At 38.3% G+C, this 17,409-nt stretch overlaps 1 protein-coding gene and 1 pseudogene across 1 annotated transcript in view; one reads left to right on the forward strand and one right to left on the reverse strand.

Moving 5' to 3' along the window:
* PIK3R3 (phosphoinositide-3-kinase regulatory subunit 3) overlaps nt 1–17,409 on the forward strand; it is a 148,199-nt gene that overhangs the window by 57,740 nt on the left and 73,050 nt on the right. The window lies entirely within an intron of this gene.
* LOC105756035 (protein FAM204A pseudogene) lies at nt 13,080–14,176 on the reverse strand (annotated as a pseudogene).

Genomic DNA, 17,409 nt, shown 5'->3' on the forward strand with positions numbered 1-17,409 from the left:
TAGTTGTAGTGCCTTTTCTTCTACTGGAAAATCATCTGGTGTTTTATTTTGGACACCTACTGGAACCATCCTGTCCTGCTTTTGTAAATGTTTTGATATTGTCTGCTGTCTTTGGGGCATTCAGTAGTTATTTTCCTTCTTTACTGATTGTAGATTTGTTTGTTTCATCCTGCTTTTTTGTTTTATTTGGCTGTGTCTGAGCAGGCAGGCTGTGTGTTCTTTGTTGTTTGCTCGTCTGTGGGCATGATACTTCTCGCCTCTTTCTCCAATTGGGAGGGTCAGTTGCCCAGATATGGTACAGCAGGGCAGGTCTAGCTGAAGAGGAGTTGCTGGGATGGGTTGTTTGTGGCACTTACTACAGCCAACCAGGGCGAGCTGGAAATCAGTGCACGGCAGGTTCTGGTAGGCCGTGCCTTAGGCTGCTTGGTGTTGTGATGTTCAGCGCATGGTGCAGGTAGGCAGGATGGAGGGGGGAGACTGTGATGTGTGGAGCTAAGATGGGTATGGTAAAGAGGAGAGAGGAACGGGAGCCAAAAACAAAAACAAACAAAAAAGCATGCTAAGGGAGCTTGCTGTTGGAGTGGAGAGATGAGAGACTATGAAATGGAGAAAAACAAAAAGGAGAAGAAGAAGAAAATGAATATATAAAAATTAGAAAGAAAGAAGAAAAGAAAAGCTCCCAGGGATCCCTCTGGTGCAGCTGCAAGGTCTTGGGAAATTGCTTCCAGGCCATGAAGTACAGCCTGGCTAGAAGGGGTAGATGTGTCACTTAGCCTTTCAGGAAGAAGCAAAGATGATGCACAGAGCCAGGTATTTGAGAGAAAGGAGGAGGAGGTGGTGAGAGGTAAAGAAGAAATCTAAAGATGCGGAAAAAAGCAACACCAGCAGCCAACAAAAGGCACTTAGGGAGCCAGCCAATGCGAGCGGGTGGAACCCCAGCGACACTGGGGTGAAGGTGGTGCTTCCCGGCCAAGACACTGGCCGCAGGAAGCAGAGGAGGCTGAGTGGGGGTGAAGAAGGATGGGGGGTGGGAAAGCGTATATTGCTGGTTACCGGTTGTTCTATCTCCTGCTGGAAGCTCTGTGAAGCTGCTTTCTCGTACCCCCTGTTCACTGATCTCTGATAGGAGTCCAAGATGGCAGATCCATGCTGCATTAGCTGATAGGCGACCTCTGCATGTATCTCTCCTCGCTCTCCGTTCTCTGTCAATTTCTTATTCCATTTGGTGCTTGGCTGAGTTCTTTATCTCTTCATTTGATGCTTAGGGTTTCAGGATTGCCGTTTTCTCTGTTTGGCTTAGTTTTTCGGATCTTTGCTGTGGAGGGACGGTGTGGTGCTTCTGCCTATAGCACCATGTTGCCCCTTGAGCATCTTTTTATTGGCCATTTGTGTATCTTCTTTTAATTGAGTTTGTCTTTTTATTGTTGAGTTATAGTTCTTTAAATATTCTGAATATTAAACCTTTATCAGATATGTAGTTAACAAATATTTCCTCCCATTCTGTAGGTTGTCTCTTTACTTTTTTAATGAAGTCCTTTGATGCACAGAAGTTTTAATTTTGATGAAATCCAATTTTTGTTTTGTCTTTTTTTCTTGTGCTTTTGATGTCATAGCTAAGAATGCGTTTTTGAAGGTCCTGAAGCATTACTCCAATGTTTTGTTCTAAGAATTTTATGGTTTTAGTTATTACATGTAGATCTTTGACCCATTTTGAGTTAATTTTAATAAATGGTGTGAAGTATGGGCACAATTTTATTCTTTTACTTGTGTGGATCCAGTTGTCTCAACACCATTTATTGAAGAAACTATTCTTTCCCCACTGGGTAGACTTACACCCTTGTTGAAAAGCAGTTGGCCGTAGATGTATGGAATGGAATCTGTACTCTTGATTCTGTTCCATTGGTCTGTGTGTTTATTATTTTACCAGTAGCAAACTGTTTTGATTACTGTAGCTTTATAGAATGCTTTATTCTTTTTCAAGATTGCTTTGGCTATTCGAGATCTCTTGTAACTCCCTATAAATGTGAGGATTGGCTTTTCCATTTATGCAAAGAAGACTTTTGGAAGTTTGATAGAGATTGCATTGAATCTATAGGTTGCTTTGGGTGGTATTGACACCTTAACAATACTAAGTCTTCCAGTCCATGAACACGGAATGTCCTCCCATTTATTTAGGTATTCTTAATTTCTTACAGCAGTGTTTTATAGTTTTTGTGTACACGTCTTTCATCTCTGGTTAAATTTATTTTCCTGGTATTTTATTCTTTTAGATGCTTTTGTAAATGCACTTGGTTTTTAAATTCCCTTTTCAGATTGTTCATTGCTGTTGTATAGAAACACAACTGATTATTTTGTGTTGACCTTGTACCACACAACTTTGCTGAATTCATTTATTAGCTGTAGTAGCTTTGTTGTGGATTCTTCATATATAGGATCATGTCATCTGCAAATAAAAATAGTTTTACTTCTTCCTTTCCGATTTGGATGTTATTTCTTTTTCTTGCCTAATTGCTCTGACTAGGGCTTCCGGTACAATACTGAATAGCATCAGTTGATAGTGGGTATCTTTGTCTTGTTCTGGATCTTGGGGGAAAGCTCTCAATCATTCTCCATTTAGTATGATGCTAACTGTGGATATTTCATAAATGCTGTTTATCATATTGAGGAATTTCCCTTCTAGTCCCAGTTTGTTGAGTGTTTTTATCATGAAAGGGTGTTGGATTTTTTGAATGCCTTTTCTGCTTCAATTGAGATGATCATGTGGTTCTTTTCCTTTGTTCTTTTAATGTGGTGTATTACATCAATTTATTTTCTAACATTGAATCACTCTTGCATTTCTGGAATAAATCCCACCTGGTCATGGTGTATAATCCCTTTAATATGGTGTTGGATTCAGTTTGCTAGTATTTTGTTGAGGATTTTTGAATCTTGTGTCTTTATCCGGCTTTGGTATCAGGGTACTGCTGGCCCAATAGAGTGAGTTAGGAAATGTTCTCCCCTCTTCTATTTTTTGGAAGCATTTAGGAAGGAATGGTGTCAGTTCTTCAAATGTTTAATAGAATTCCCCAGTGGAGCCATCTGGTCCAGGACTTTTGTTGTTGTTAGGAGATTTTTGATTACTGATTCAGTCTCTTCACTTCTTATGGGTCTGCTGAGATTTTCTATTTGTTCTTGAGACAATTTAGGTGGTTTATGTGTTTCTAGAAATTTGTCCATTTCATCTAAGTTATGTAATTTGTTGGCGTACAATTGTTCTTAGTATTCTCATATCCTTTTTATTTCTTTATGGTTGGTTGCAGTGTTGCAGTGTACCGACTTTCATTTCTGATTTTAGTTATTTGACCTTTTCTCTCTCTGTCAGTCTAGCTGAAGGTTTGTTGATTTTATTGATCTTTTCAAAGAAACAACTTTTGGTTTCGTTGATTCTCTCTTTAGTTTTTCTATTCTCTATTTCATTTATTTCTGCTCTGATCTTTGTTATTTTCTTTCATCTCATAGCTTTGGGCTTAGTTTGCTCTTATTTTTCTAGTTCCTCAAGTTGTAAAGTTAGGTTATTGATTTGAGATTTTTCGTTTTTAATGCAGGCATTTACCTCAATAGATATCTTTCTGAGTACTGCCTTCATGGTATCCCATAACTTTTTGTATGTTCTGCTTTCATTTTCACTCAACTAAATACTTTCTAATTTCGTCATTGATCCTTTGATTTTTTAATCATGTGTTGTCCTTCTGTTATTGATTTCTAATTTCATTCCATTGTGATCAGAGAAGATACTTTGTATGACATCAGTCTTTTAAAATTAATTTATTATTTAAATTTATTGAGACTTGTTTTGTGACCTGCTGTGTGGTCTATCTTGGAGAATGATCCATGTGCACTGGAGAAGAATGTATATTGTGCTGTTGAAGTGTTGTATATGTGTTTGTCAAGTCTAGTTGGTTCATCGTTTAAAATCTTCCATTTCCTTATTGAGGTTTTGTGTAGATGTTCTATACATTATAGAAAGTGATGTATTGAAGTCTCCAACTATTATTGTAGAACTATTTATTACATATTAATATAATCCAGCTCTCTTTTGGTTACTGTTTGCATGAAATATGTTTTTCATTCTTTCACTTTTAACCTATTTGTGTTTTTGAGTGTAAAGGTATGTCTCTTGTAGACAGCATATAGATGGATCATTTTTCCCCCTATTCTTCCAGTCTCTGTGTTTTTACTGGAGAGTTTCAGCCATTTAGATTTAAATTATTTATTGATAAGGAAGGACTTCTGCCATTTTGGTATTTTTTTGCATGTGTCCTATACATTTTTAGTCCCTCATTTCCTGCCTTCTTTTGTGTTTTGATGATACTTTGTGGTGAACCATTTTGATTCCCTTCTCCTTTCCTTTTGTGTGTATTTTTCAGATATTTTCTTGTACTTATTATGGTAATTACAGTTAACATCCAGAATTTATAACAACCTAATTTAAATTGGTACCAATTTAACTTAAATAACATATAAAAATTCTATTCCTACACTGATCCTCTCCCCCTTTATGTTGTCATCATAGGCTACATCATTATACATTATATGCCCAGTAACATAAATTTATAATTATTTTTTATGCATTCGTTGTCTTAATCATGTAGGACATAACAACTATAGTTATAAACCAAAAATATCATAAAACTAGCCCTTATATTTGCCCGTGAAATTACTTGTATTGAAGCTCTTTTTTTCTATGTATGATTTTGAGTTACTGTCTAGTGTTCTTTCATTTCAGTTAGAAGGACTCCCTATGGCATTTTTTGTAGGACAGGTCTAATTTAATGTACTACCTCAGATTTCGTTTATCTGGGAATGTGTTAATTTTGCCCTCATTCTTGAAGGACTGTTTCCTGGATATAGAATTCTTGGTTGACAGTTTTTTCTTTTGGCACTTCAAATATGTCATTCCACTACCTTCTGTTCTCCAAGGTTTCTGTTCATAAATTGGTACTTAAGCTTATTGAGGATCCCTTGTATGTGACAGTTCTCTTCTCTCATGCTGTTTTCAGGATTCTCTCTTTATCTTTGGTTTTTGAGAGTTTGATTATGTCTTGGTGTGGGTCTCTTTGGGTTTATCCTACTTGGAGTTCGTTGAGCTTATTGGATGTGTAGATTGATATTCTTCATCAAATTTGAAAAATTTTTTATCATGATTTCTTCAGATATTCTTTCTGTCCCTTTCTGTCTCTCTCTTCTTCTTCTGGATTTCTATAATGTGTATATTGGTTCGCTTAATGATATCCCACAATTCCCTTAGACTGTGTTCACTTTTCTTCATTTTTTCTGTTTGCTTGTCAAACTCGATAATTTCAGTTGTTTTATCTTCTTGTTCACTGATTCTTTCTTCTGTCAGCCCAGATCTACTGTTGAGTGCCTCCAGTGAATTTTGTTCATTTGCTGTATTTTTCAGCTCCAGTAATTCTGTTTGGTTCCTTTTTATAGTGTCTATCTCTTTATTGATACTCTTGTTTTGTTTTATCATTTTCCTGATTTTCTTTAGTTCTTTGTGCATGTTTTTCTTTAGTTCTTTGAGCATAGTTAATACTATTGTTTTGAAGTCTTCTAGTCTGTCCATTACCTGTGCTCCCATAGAAACATTCCTATCACTTCATTTTATTATTTTGAATAGGCTATCCTTTCTGTTCCTTTGTATGCCTTGTGATTTTTATTGTTGCAGCTGGGACATTTGAATATTATAATATGTTAGCTCTGGAACTCCTATTCTTTCCCTTCCCCAGTGTTTGGAAAATTTGTTACTGTTGTTGAAGACTGTAGTAGTCTGTCTTCTCCGCAGCCTCCCCCAGCTATTTTTGCAATGATTGCCATCCTAGACGTGTGTAGACACTGAGGACTCTGTTCCCTAGCCTGTGCCCAGCTGGTGTTTCAAAAGAGATGTTCTTGTGTTACGGATTGAATAGTGTCCCCCCAGAGTATGTGTTGACTTGGTTAGGCCATTATTCTCAGTATTGTGTGGTTGTCTACCATTTTGTGATCTGATGTGATTATCCTATGTGTTGGAAATCCTAACATCTATGTTAACGAGGCAGGATTAGAAGCAGTTATGTTAATGAGGCAGGACTCACTCTACAGGATTAGGTTGTATCTTGAGTCAATCTCTTTTGAGATATAAAAGATGGAAGCGAGCCGAGAGGGGAGAGACCTCATACCACCAAGAAAGAAGTGCTGGGAGTGGAGTGCATTCTTTGGACCCATGGTTCCTGTGCTGAGAAACTGCTAGACTCAAGGGAAGGTTGATGATGAACACCTTTCCCCAGAGCTGACAGAGAGAGAAAGACTTCCCGTGGAGCCGGCGCCCTGAATTCGGTCTTTGAGCCTCCTAAACTGTGAGAAAATAAATTTCTGCTTGTTAAAGCCACCCATTTGTGGTATTTCTGTTATAGCAGCAGTAGGTAACTAAGACAAAAAGTGCTAATTTCTGAAAGAAACTCTCACTCTGGTTTATCTTTCAGCCTTTTTGTGTTAATTGTATGCTCCTATTGCGCTGTTGAAGGTGCACTTGTTAAACACTTGGCTGCGAACTGAAAGATTGGCACTTCGAACCCACCCAGAGGCTCTATGGGAGAAAGACCTGGTGATCTGCTCCTGTAAAGATTACAGCTTAGAAAACCCCATGGGAACAGTTCTGCTCTGTCACATGGGGTCACCATGAGTTGGAATCGACTTGACGGCACCTAACAACAATTCCACTGTTTAGCTTAAGGTGGCTGTGGAAGGTCACAGCCATCAGGCATTGCTCACTGCCCCTACCCTCAGCCCCATGTGAGCTATGAGGCAGGCTAAACTGAGGGGAGTACCCTGCTTTAATCCTTCAGGCTTCCCCTAGACAGATCAGAACAGACACACACCATAATCTGCTAGTGAAGTCTGCTCTTTTCTCTCCCAAGCCAACGTTTCAGGCTCCTCCTCTGAGAGTACAGTCTGTGGTTTGTCGCTTCTGGGACAGGGAAGGGAAAGGACGCAGGCAGTAGAATTTAAACATTTTCCTGTCACTTAAAAGTCACCTTTTTCTCGATTCAGCATTTGCTTAGTTGCTGTAACCCTCTGACTGCTTTTCAGAGTTGAGTCTGCTGATTTCTGGTTGTTTTCTTTGATGATCATGTGGAGGGATGGGTATGTAGAACTGCTCAGGCCACCATCTTCCAGGAAATGTCCTCTTTGTTATGTTTTAACCACAAATTTATCTTCTCAGAATATTCAGTTCAGTGATAAGTTTGAGTTTTCAGTGTTTCCAGTTGCCACAATTAATAAGGCTGCTTTAAAGATGAATTTTCTATTACACAGAAAAATTAGATAATTTTGAATTCTCTCTAAAAGTTTATGTTGAATATGCATATGCAGCTGTGATGAAATGAGTTCTTTTATGTGGCTTTTTGCCTTGGTTCTTTGGAAAAGCAGCTTGAGAAACTTTTCCCCTAAGCCCTGAGGAGTTACCTTTGCCCTAGTTTTCTACCCCAGCGGGTTTGTTACATTTTTCCAGGTCGATTGACATTTCTTGGGTAAGTTATAAGCACCTTGTAGTTTGATATTTTTTTGTCTGGTCCTGAGCTGCAGTCTGCCCCTATGCAAATGAAGTGCCTGTAGCCTACCATGCAAATGAAGTGTCTGTGGCCTACCAAGAGGAGATTGGTCAATTCATGGCCTTGGTGGGAGGGTTATGCCTAGAAATTTACAAGGAGTTGTGTGTGTATGTAGCCAGCCCCACAGAAGTATTTCAGACAGAGAGAAGCAAGAAGAGAAGCAGCAGGAAGAAGCAGAAGGAACAAAGAGAGAAAAAAGAAGCAGCAGAGAGAAAGGAGGCAAGGAACTTCCTGAAAGAGCTGTAGCATGGGTAAAGGGCTGTAACACTGAAGACGGAGACAGGTATAGAAGGCTCCCTGTGGCAGAGTTGGTGGTGATGGCAGGAAGGCCGAAGGCAGAGAGGCTTCTGCTTCTTTTCTGCTTCTTGGGAGATTTCTTCAACTTTATCTGCCAGCTTGTCAATTGAGGTTTTTAAAAATTTCTGTAATAATTTTAAGATACAGGGGGGCTCTTGTTCTTTTTGTGTTACTTTATTATAGATCTTGTTTGTGTTTCATAGGTGCAATATTTCTTTTTTTTGCTTCTGAGGATGTACTTTTTTGTGTGTCTGTGAAGTTTTCTTTTTAAATTCTCTGTTTACTCAAAGTTCCTTTTTTCTTTCTCTAGTTTAAGTCTTTTATGTTGATGGCTTTCCTCAGATGTCTGGTGGTTTGTTCTTATTTAACAATGAAATACTAAAAAGCTAATTGGAAGCTTTATTAGAATAAGCAGGACTTGTTAACAGAAGGCTTTCACTGAAGAGTGATAAGATGATGAATGCCTTTTTTGTTGGGAAACCCCCAAATATCAGTATTTTTAGTTTTTTTGAGGGGTCCTGACTCCTGCCTGGGGTTGGAAAAGGTTGGCTGCTCAGTGTTCAGAGAACTGAAGTGGAGAAAAGGCTTGTGGCATCTGCCTGTTTGGTATACTTTTCCTTAATTCTGCTATTTTTAATGAGGGGTTCACCCTTATTCTCAGCTGTGCTTGGTGTTCTCTGAGTCCAGAGCCTCTAGGTGTTTCTCTGCACTGGTGAGTTGACATGCAGGCTTTGTCTAGGGTGAGGGAGGTGTAGTTGCTGATTGCTTAGGGATTGGACAGGGGAGCTGGGGATCTAACTGCTCTTTCTATAGACTTTCAGCCAGTCCTCCTGTTTGCGCCATCCCTCACTCCTCCTTTCAGAGATGCATCATGCCTCCAGTTCCTGGTCTTTCTAGGACACAGTTATGCATCAGATTTCTTTTTATTGGGCTGTCTCTCTTCAGGCTTAGGTTTCAGTTTTTGTGCTCTGCTAATTCAAGTTTATCTAGTTGGTTTTCCTATATTAAAGTTTTATTGTTCTCTATCATTTGCTTGTCTTCTACCCCCAATCTCTTTGTTACTGTGTGTTACACTGTTAAAAATATATCTTATTGCCATTTTGGAGTGACATGTAAAGGGAGTGAAGAATCACATGTATTTAATCCATTGTATTTTGGCCACCACTGTACTCCATTTACTTTTTTTTTTTTTTTTTTAATTCCCATAGCTTTTCAAAGAGAGAAAAATAAACTGTAAACTCCTTGCTACTCAAAGTGGACCTGCAGCATTGACATCACCTTGGAGCTTGTTAGAAATGCAGAATCCTAGGCCCCAGCCTAGACCTAGCAAATGAGATTCTGCATCTTACAAGATCCCTGGGTGTTTTATAAGCACATTAAAGTGTGAGCACTAGTCTAGTATGTGCTTGGCACATGTTACATGCTCAATAAACATTTTATTGAATAAATGCCTGTGAGCCTTCTGTTGGACAGTCAAAAATTTGAAAAGACCCAGAAGCTAGAAATACTGTTTTGGGCTCAGAGTATAGATATTATTTGAAGCTATGGGAGTAGATAAAAGTATAGAGTGAAAACATGGCCAAGGAAATACCACTTTTAAGGGGTGGATGAAGGAAAAGAAGGCTTTCTAGGAAAACTGGGATCTAAGGGAGAATAGAGGCTCAGGATAGGTGAAGTGTGGGAGAATGAATAACCTTCAAGAGAGATTGCTGCAAGATTAGTGGTGTCCTTCAGAGAGAGCCAGGTTTCAGAGAAGGCTGCGAAGTGGGAAAAAATATTCCAAGAAGATACTGAAGTTGTAAAATAGTTTGTTTAATTAGAATGTGAGGAATTATCAGGGAGGAAGCTCCAGAGGACGTAATGGAATGATCAGCAATGAAGGGTGGGCTGGTAGGAAGACATTTCAGAACAATATTGGGGTGAGGAGGACACAGGCTAGAAGGAGGTTGTGTTTAGTTGGATGGTAAGAATCATTCTACTTCCATTATTCCTGCCTCCCACTTTCTGTGTGCAAAGCATTCTCTCTTGGAGTTTTTTTGTGTGCACATCTTGTTCCCTTAGTCTGCAACACCACATATCTCCCCAACATGTCCTGATTATCCTTGACTAGGGTCAGTACCCTTATTTTGTGTGCTCCATGGTACCTTATTTTTCTCTCTTTTTTTTTATTGGGATATAATTCAAATACCATAATATTCACCCGTTTGAGTATACTTTCTCTTTTACTGTACTTGACCACAGTATAGTAATTGTGTGCTTTACTTATTTGAATTGTCCACTGGACTATAAACTCCATGATGGCAAACATTGCTCATCTTGTTTTATTTTTAGCATCTAGTCTAGTACCTATAGCTAACAGCTAAAATTTTATTGACTGCTAACTATATGTCAAATACTGTTTTAAGTTGATACATATTAACTCATTTAATTTTCATAGTAGGTAGGTACTACTTTAGCTTCGTTTTATGGGTGGAAGAAACAAAGGCCTATAATAGTAGGTGCTCAATAAATATTTGTTGAATGAATATGTTTATTGAATGTGTTCTGTGTGCCAGGTACTATGCTGTGTGTTTGGGTTACAGAGTTAAAGGCTTTGGTCAGGGTTTCAGACAGAATGTTAGTTAAAACTTGATGACCCTGAAATGAAGGAAAGACAGCTGGCTCCTGGTTTGGGTGGTATCATGCTTGGAATCAAAGGCTTGAAAGCCTTTGACAGACTAGAGAATACATTCAAACATTGTTTTAGGTTTTTTTTTTTTTACATTCCCTTTTTGATTTAAAACTATCCTGTGATTTATCAGCCTTCAAAAGTCAAATCACAGTATGAGATCTGCCAGACTTCCCTAGTTTTAGTAAGTACCTAACTCTGATTCTTAATATTTAAAAAAGCATTTAACCATCTTATTTAGAAATAATTTCAAACTTACAGAAAAGTTACAAAAATAAGAAGAGTACAAAAAAACACCCATATAACCCTTTACCCAGATTCACCTGTTAACATTTTACCCCATTTGCTTTATTATTTGTGCTCTTTTCCATTATATAAAATAATATTACTCTTTTCTGGGGGTAAGTTACATTCATCCTGGCCTGTAAATACCTTAGTGTGTATTTCTTTTCTTTTTTTTTTAATAGTAACTATTTTTTCACTTACTCTAGAACATGGAAACATTAAATATGCCATCATAAATCAGTATAATGTTGTTACTATTATATAAGTCAAAAAATAACAAAATAATTATTACAGTCATCCCTCATTTTATATATTCCTGAATTTATATTATCTACCCAGAGAAAGTTTATATTAGACAGCTAGCAAACAGAACCTCTGATGAAGGCTGAGGAAGGGAGGTGAACTGCTGAAAACCAGTTCTTTAACTCTATTGAGCATGGAGACTAAAAAAAACACACACAAAAACCCACTGCTGCTGAGGCGATTCCAACTCATAATGACCCTGTAGGACAGAGTAGAACTTCCCCATAGGGTTTTCAAGGCTGTAAATCTTTTCTTTTTTTTTTTTTTTTAATTGTTCTTTAGGTGAAAGTTTACTGCTCATACACGTATTGTTTTGTGACATTAGTTGCAAACCTCACAATGTGACAGCACTCTCCCCCTTTCCACCCTAGGTTTCCTGTGTCCATTTGTCCAGTTCCTGTCTCTGCCTGCCTCCTGGTCCTGCTTTGGGACAGGAGCTGCCCATTTGGTCTCGTATATTTGACTGAACTAAGAAGTACATTCCTCATGTGTATTATTTTTTGTTTTATAGGCTTGTCTAATCTTTGTCTGAAAAATGGACTTGGGGGATGGTTTCAGTTCTGGGTTAGCAGAGCATCTGGGGGCCATAGTTTCAGGGGTTCCTTCAGTCTCTGTCAGACCATTAAGTCTGGTTTTTTTACGTAAATGAATTCAGTTCTACGTTTTTCTCCCACTCTGTCTGTGACTCTCTGTTGTGTTCCCTGTCATGGCAGTCATTGGTGGTAGCTGGGCACCATCTAGTTCTTCTGGTCTCAGGCTGGTGGAGTCTCTGGTTCATGTGGTCCTTTTTAGTCTTTTGGGCTAGTATTTTCCTTGTGTCTTTGATTTTCTTCATTTTTCTTTGCTCTGGATAGGATGGGACCAATATATGTATCTTAGATGGCTGCTTGCAAGATTTTAAGACACCAGATGCTACTCACCAAAGTGGGATGTAGAACATTTTCTTTATAAGCTATGTTATGCCATTTATCCTAGATGTCCCCCAAGACTATGGTTCCCAGGCCTCAGCCCCAGCTACTAGGTCCCTCAAAGTGTTTGGATGTGTCTAGGAAGCTTCTGTGTTTTTCTTTGGTCCAGTTGTGCTGGCTTCCCCTGTATTGTGTGTTGTGTGTAAATCTTCATGGAAACAGACTGCCACATCTTTCTCCCAGGAGGTGGCTGATAGGTTTGAACCACTGACCTTTTGGTTAGCAGCCAAGTGCTTTAACCACTGTGCCACCAGGGCTCCTTGCATGGAGACTAAGCAGTGCCAAAATGCCAAGGGCCTGACAAAGTAGTCACAGTGTCCGTTGGTGGTCTTGTTTGCTGGCTCTTTACATGATTTCTTAAAGCCCCTCTCAGTTAGGACTATGAAATGCACGTCTAATGAAAACTACTTCCTATGGTACCAATCCTTTATTTATCCTGATTATTTAATCTTTTAAGGAGTAACAGGGAAGAGGTGTAAAAACAATCAAACCATGTTCTTAGAAGGTTCGAAGTGATAATGTCCTAGTTTATAACTGTCTGTTTAATACAGTTATACCATTTTCTCTTCTAAGAACTATTTCGTAATTTAAATAATGACATGGCTGAGAGAGATATTTAGGAAGACATATCCAGGAAGAGTTGAATTTAAGTCATCCCCCAAATACTATAGTCTATGATGTTTTTTATTGAAATATTTTATCTGAAGGTACACAAAAATTAATCAATTGCGTTTACCATGCAACTGTCAAATATCAACTCTACTGCCTCCCAGTAAAGAGTAATTACTTTTATAACATTAAGGTAATTAAAGTCATCGGTAAAAGACAGTATCAAGTGAGACTTCCTTAGCACTTACGACCAATCCATCATAAACAAATGCCAGTCTTCAAAAACAATTTCCAGAATAAGTACAGTTAGACTGAGTACAGACAAGAAAGTTCAAGGAGCTCACTGGCTATGCTATAGTAAATGCATAAAAGTAAAATTGACTATATACTGTAGGTCTACATAAATAAATAAATAAATCCTATCAGTTCTTTCTGTGTGTATGCTTAGATTTCTTGTTACCAATAACAGAATGCTCCGCTTCGATTGGATAAGCTCCCTAGAAGAAGATTGAAAAGGTTTGGTAATCAACTCCCAAATTTTACGCTTAGTTTTTCTACTTCTATCAGTTTCTTGACATATTTAGCATACACAGGAAAATCTTTTCAGTAGATCCTGTACTTGGAGTCTAGAAAAATCTTGAAGAACTCCAGCAAGTTATGTGTATCCCATTTTGCTTTTGGTTTCCCATCTCTTCTTTGCTTCAGATCCCCGTGTAAGTTTCTTCTTTTTTTGAACAGCCTGTGAATTTTCAGCATCCTTTTTGGCTTTTACAAAGTTGTGGCAGGCAATAGCTTTGGCAATTTTAACACGAAGCTCTCGAGTAGCTAGTTGGCTGCTGAATTCCTCAGCCTTCTCAATATTCCACTCTTCCACAGGCTGGTCTCTGCTCTTTTCAAGACCTGACTTGTCAAGTTTTTTCTTTTTCACAGGGGAATCAAACCTATCATTGACTCCAAAATATTAGGTAAACTCTTTCTACTGGTTTTCATTTGAGGATTATTCACTATAAGATGCCTCTTCATTCTTCAATTTACCTTTCCTGGAACATTTTCTTTTTTTGCTTCCGAATCTTGAGGTTGAAGTTTTCTGTTCAGAATGTTTTTATGCAATTCTTGAAATTTATTCCACATATTTAAGGAAATTCCGGAAGGGCATTCCTCATATACATTTACATTTGCCTTTGTTTCAGTTTTTGGTCCATCCATCAGGAAATCTGAGATTTCTGTTTTTCTAGTCACCAGATCTTTAACTTCCTGTAAATGAAGTCCAGAGTTTTCTGATGTGGCTTCATCTTCAGAATTCAACTCAATATCACTTTCATTTAGGCCAGGAGGTAGCAGCTCACTCCACATCTTTTCTTATTTAGTGAAGCAATATTCTTCACCTTATCTTCATCAGAGGCTCTGCTTGGTAGTTATAGGCGTGTGGTTGGGAAGTGGCTGCCTGGCAGGCATTTTAAGACCCCGTCAACCTCAGTGTGTATTACTTATATAACCACATTATACTACTGTTATCAAGTTCAGTACATTTAACATTGATAGAATACTTCAATTTACTGTTTATAGATTATTTATGGGTTGTAAATGATCAAATAATCATTTTTGTAGACTAAATACATCTTTTTTTTTTTCTTTACAGTGCTACAGCCCTTGAGTACTTGCTTTGATTAAAGCAGACAGACCACAGAATAGGAGAAAATATTTACAAAACACATCTCTGATAAAGAATTTGTATCCAAGTATACAAATTTTTTTTTTTTAAACTGTGCTTTAAGTGGAAGTTTACAGTTCAAGTCAGTTTCTCATACAAAAATTTATACACTCATTGCTATGTGTCGACCCTAGCTGCTGTCCATATAATGTGACAGCACACTCCTCCTTTCCACCCTGGATTTCCCGTGTCCATTCAGCCAGCTCCTGTCCCGTTTTGCCTTCTCATCTCACCTCAGGACAGGAGGTGCCCATTTAGTCTCATGTATCTACTTGAGCTAAGAAGCACTCTCTTCACTAGTATCATTTTATGTCCCATAGTCCAGTCTAATTTTTGTCTGAAGAACTGGCCTCGGTAATGGTTTTAGTTTTGGGCTAACAGAGAGTCCGGGGGCCATATCTTCCGGGGTCCCTCAAGTCTCAGTCAAACCATTAAGTCTGGTCTTTTCACATGAATTTGAGTTCTACACCCCACTTTTCTCCTGCTCCATCAGGGACTCTCTGTTGTGTTCCCTGTCAGGGCGGTCATTGGTGGCAGCCCGGCACCGTCCAGTTCTTCTGATCTCAGGCTGATGGGGTCTCTGGTTTATGTGGCCCTTTCTGTCTTTTGAGCTAATATTTTCCCTGTGTCTTTGGTGTTCTTCATTCTCCTTTGCTCCAGGTGGGTTGGGACCAATTATGTATCTTAGATGGCCGCTTGCTACCTTTAAGACCCCAGATGCCACTCACCAAAGTGGAATGCAGAACATTTTCTTAAACTTTGTTATGACAGTTGACCTAGATGTTCCCTGAAACCATGGTCCTCAGACCCCCGCCCCTACTACTCTGTCCCTTGAAGTGTTTGGTTGTATTCGGGAAACTTTTTAGCCTTTGGTTTAGTCCAGTTGTGCTGACTTCCCCTTTATTGTGTGTTGTCCTTCCCCTCACCTAAGATAATTCTTATCTACTATCTAGTTAGTCAGTACCCATCTCCCTCCTTCCCCACCCTCGTAACCATCAAAGAATGTTTTCTTCTGTGTTTGAACCATTTCTTGAGTTCTTATAATAGTGGTCTCATACAATATTTGTCCTTTTGCAACTAATTTCACTTAGCATGATGCCTACCAGATTAATCCATGTTATGAGATGTTTCAGAGATTCATCATTGTTCTTTATTGTTGCGTAGTATTCCATTGTGTGAATATACCATAATTTGTTTATCCATTTGTCCGTTGCTGGGCACCTAGGTTGTTTCCATCTTTTTGCTGTTGTGAACAGTACTGCAGTGAACATGGGTGTGCATATATCTATTCGTGTGATGGCTCTTATTTCTCTAGGGCATATTCCAAGGAGAAAGATTGCTGGATTGTATGGTACTTCTATTTCTAGCTTTTTAAGGAAGTGCCAAATCAATTTCCAAAGTGGTTGTACCATTTTACATTCCCACCAACAGTGTATAGATGTTCCAGTCTCTCCACAGTCTTGCCAACATTTATTATTTTTCATTTTTTGGATTAATGCTAGCCTTGTTGGGGTGAGATGATATCTCATTGTAGTTTTGATTTGCATTTCTCTCATTGTAGTTTTGATTTGCATTTCTCTAATAATCGTGAGCATTTCCTCATGTATCTGGTAGCCACCTGAATGTCTTCTTTGGTGAAGTGCCTGTTCATATTCTTTGCCCATTTTTTAATTGGGTTATTTGTCTTTTTGTTGTTGAGGTTTTGCAGTATCTTGTAGATTTTAGAGATTAGATGCTGATTGGATTTGCCGTAGGCAAAATTTTTTTCCCAGTCTGTAGGTTGTCTTTTGACTCTTTTGGTGAAGTCTTGATGAGCATAAGTGTTTGATTTTTAGGAGCTCCCAGTTATCTAGTTGCTCCTCTGGTGTTTGTGCATTGTTAGTAATGTTTTGTATTCTGTTTATGCCATGTATTAGAGTTCCTAGTGTTGTCCCTATTTTTTCTTCCATGATCTTTATTGTTTTTGATTTTATATTTAGGTCTTTGATCCATTTTGAGTTAGTTTTTGTGCATGGTATGAGGTATGGGTCTTGTTTCATTTTTTTGCAGATGGATATCCGGTTATGCCAGCACCATCTTTTCCTCAATTAACAGACTTTGGGCCTTTGTCAAATATCAGCTACTTGTAGGTGGATGAATTTACATCTGGTTTCTCAATTCTGTTCCATTGGTCTATGTATCTCTTGTTGTACCCAGTACAAGGCTGTTTTAACTACTGTGGTGGTATAATAGGTTCTAAAATCAGTCAGCGTGAGGGCTCTCACTTTGTTCATCTCTTCAGTAATGCTTTACTTATCGGGGGCCTCTTCCCTTTCCATATGAAGTTGGTGATTTGTTTCTCCATCTTATTAAAAAATGCCATTGGAATTTGGATTGGGATTGCATTGTATCTGTAGATCGCTTTGGGTAGAATTGACATTTTCACAATGTTGAGTCTTCTATCCGTGAGCAAGGTACATTTTTCCACTTATGTAGGTCTCTTCTGGTTTCTTGCAATAGTGTCTTATAGTTTTCCTTGTATAAGTCTTTACGTCCCTGGTTAGATTTATTCTTAAGTATTTTGTCTTTCCTGGGAGCTATTGTAAATGGTATTGATAAGGTGATTTCCTCCTGGAAGTTCTCTTTGTTGGTGTAGAGGAATCCAACCAATTTTTTTATGTTTATCTTGTATCCTGATACTTCACTGAAATCTTCTATTTCAGTAGTTTTCTTGTGGATTCTTTGGGGTTTTCTGTGTATAAGATCATATCATCTGCAAATAGAGACACTTTGACTTCTTCCTTACCAATTTGGATGCCCTTTATTTCTTTTTCTAGCCTAATTGCTCTGGCTAGGACCTCCAGCCCAATGTTGAATAAGAGTTGTGATGGAGGGCATCTTTGTCTGGTTCCCGTTCTCAAGGGGAGTGCTTTCAGAGTCTCTCCATTTAGGATGATATTG

Source organism: Trichechus manatus, unplaced genomic scaffold, assembly GCF_000243295.1.
Source record: "Trichechus manatus latirostris isolate Lorelei unplaced genomic scaffold, TriManLat1.0 scaffold00015, whole genome shotgun sequence".
NCBI lineage: Eukaryota > Metazoa > Chordata > Mammalia > Sirenia > Trichechidae > Trichechus > Trichechus manatus.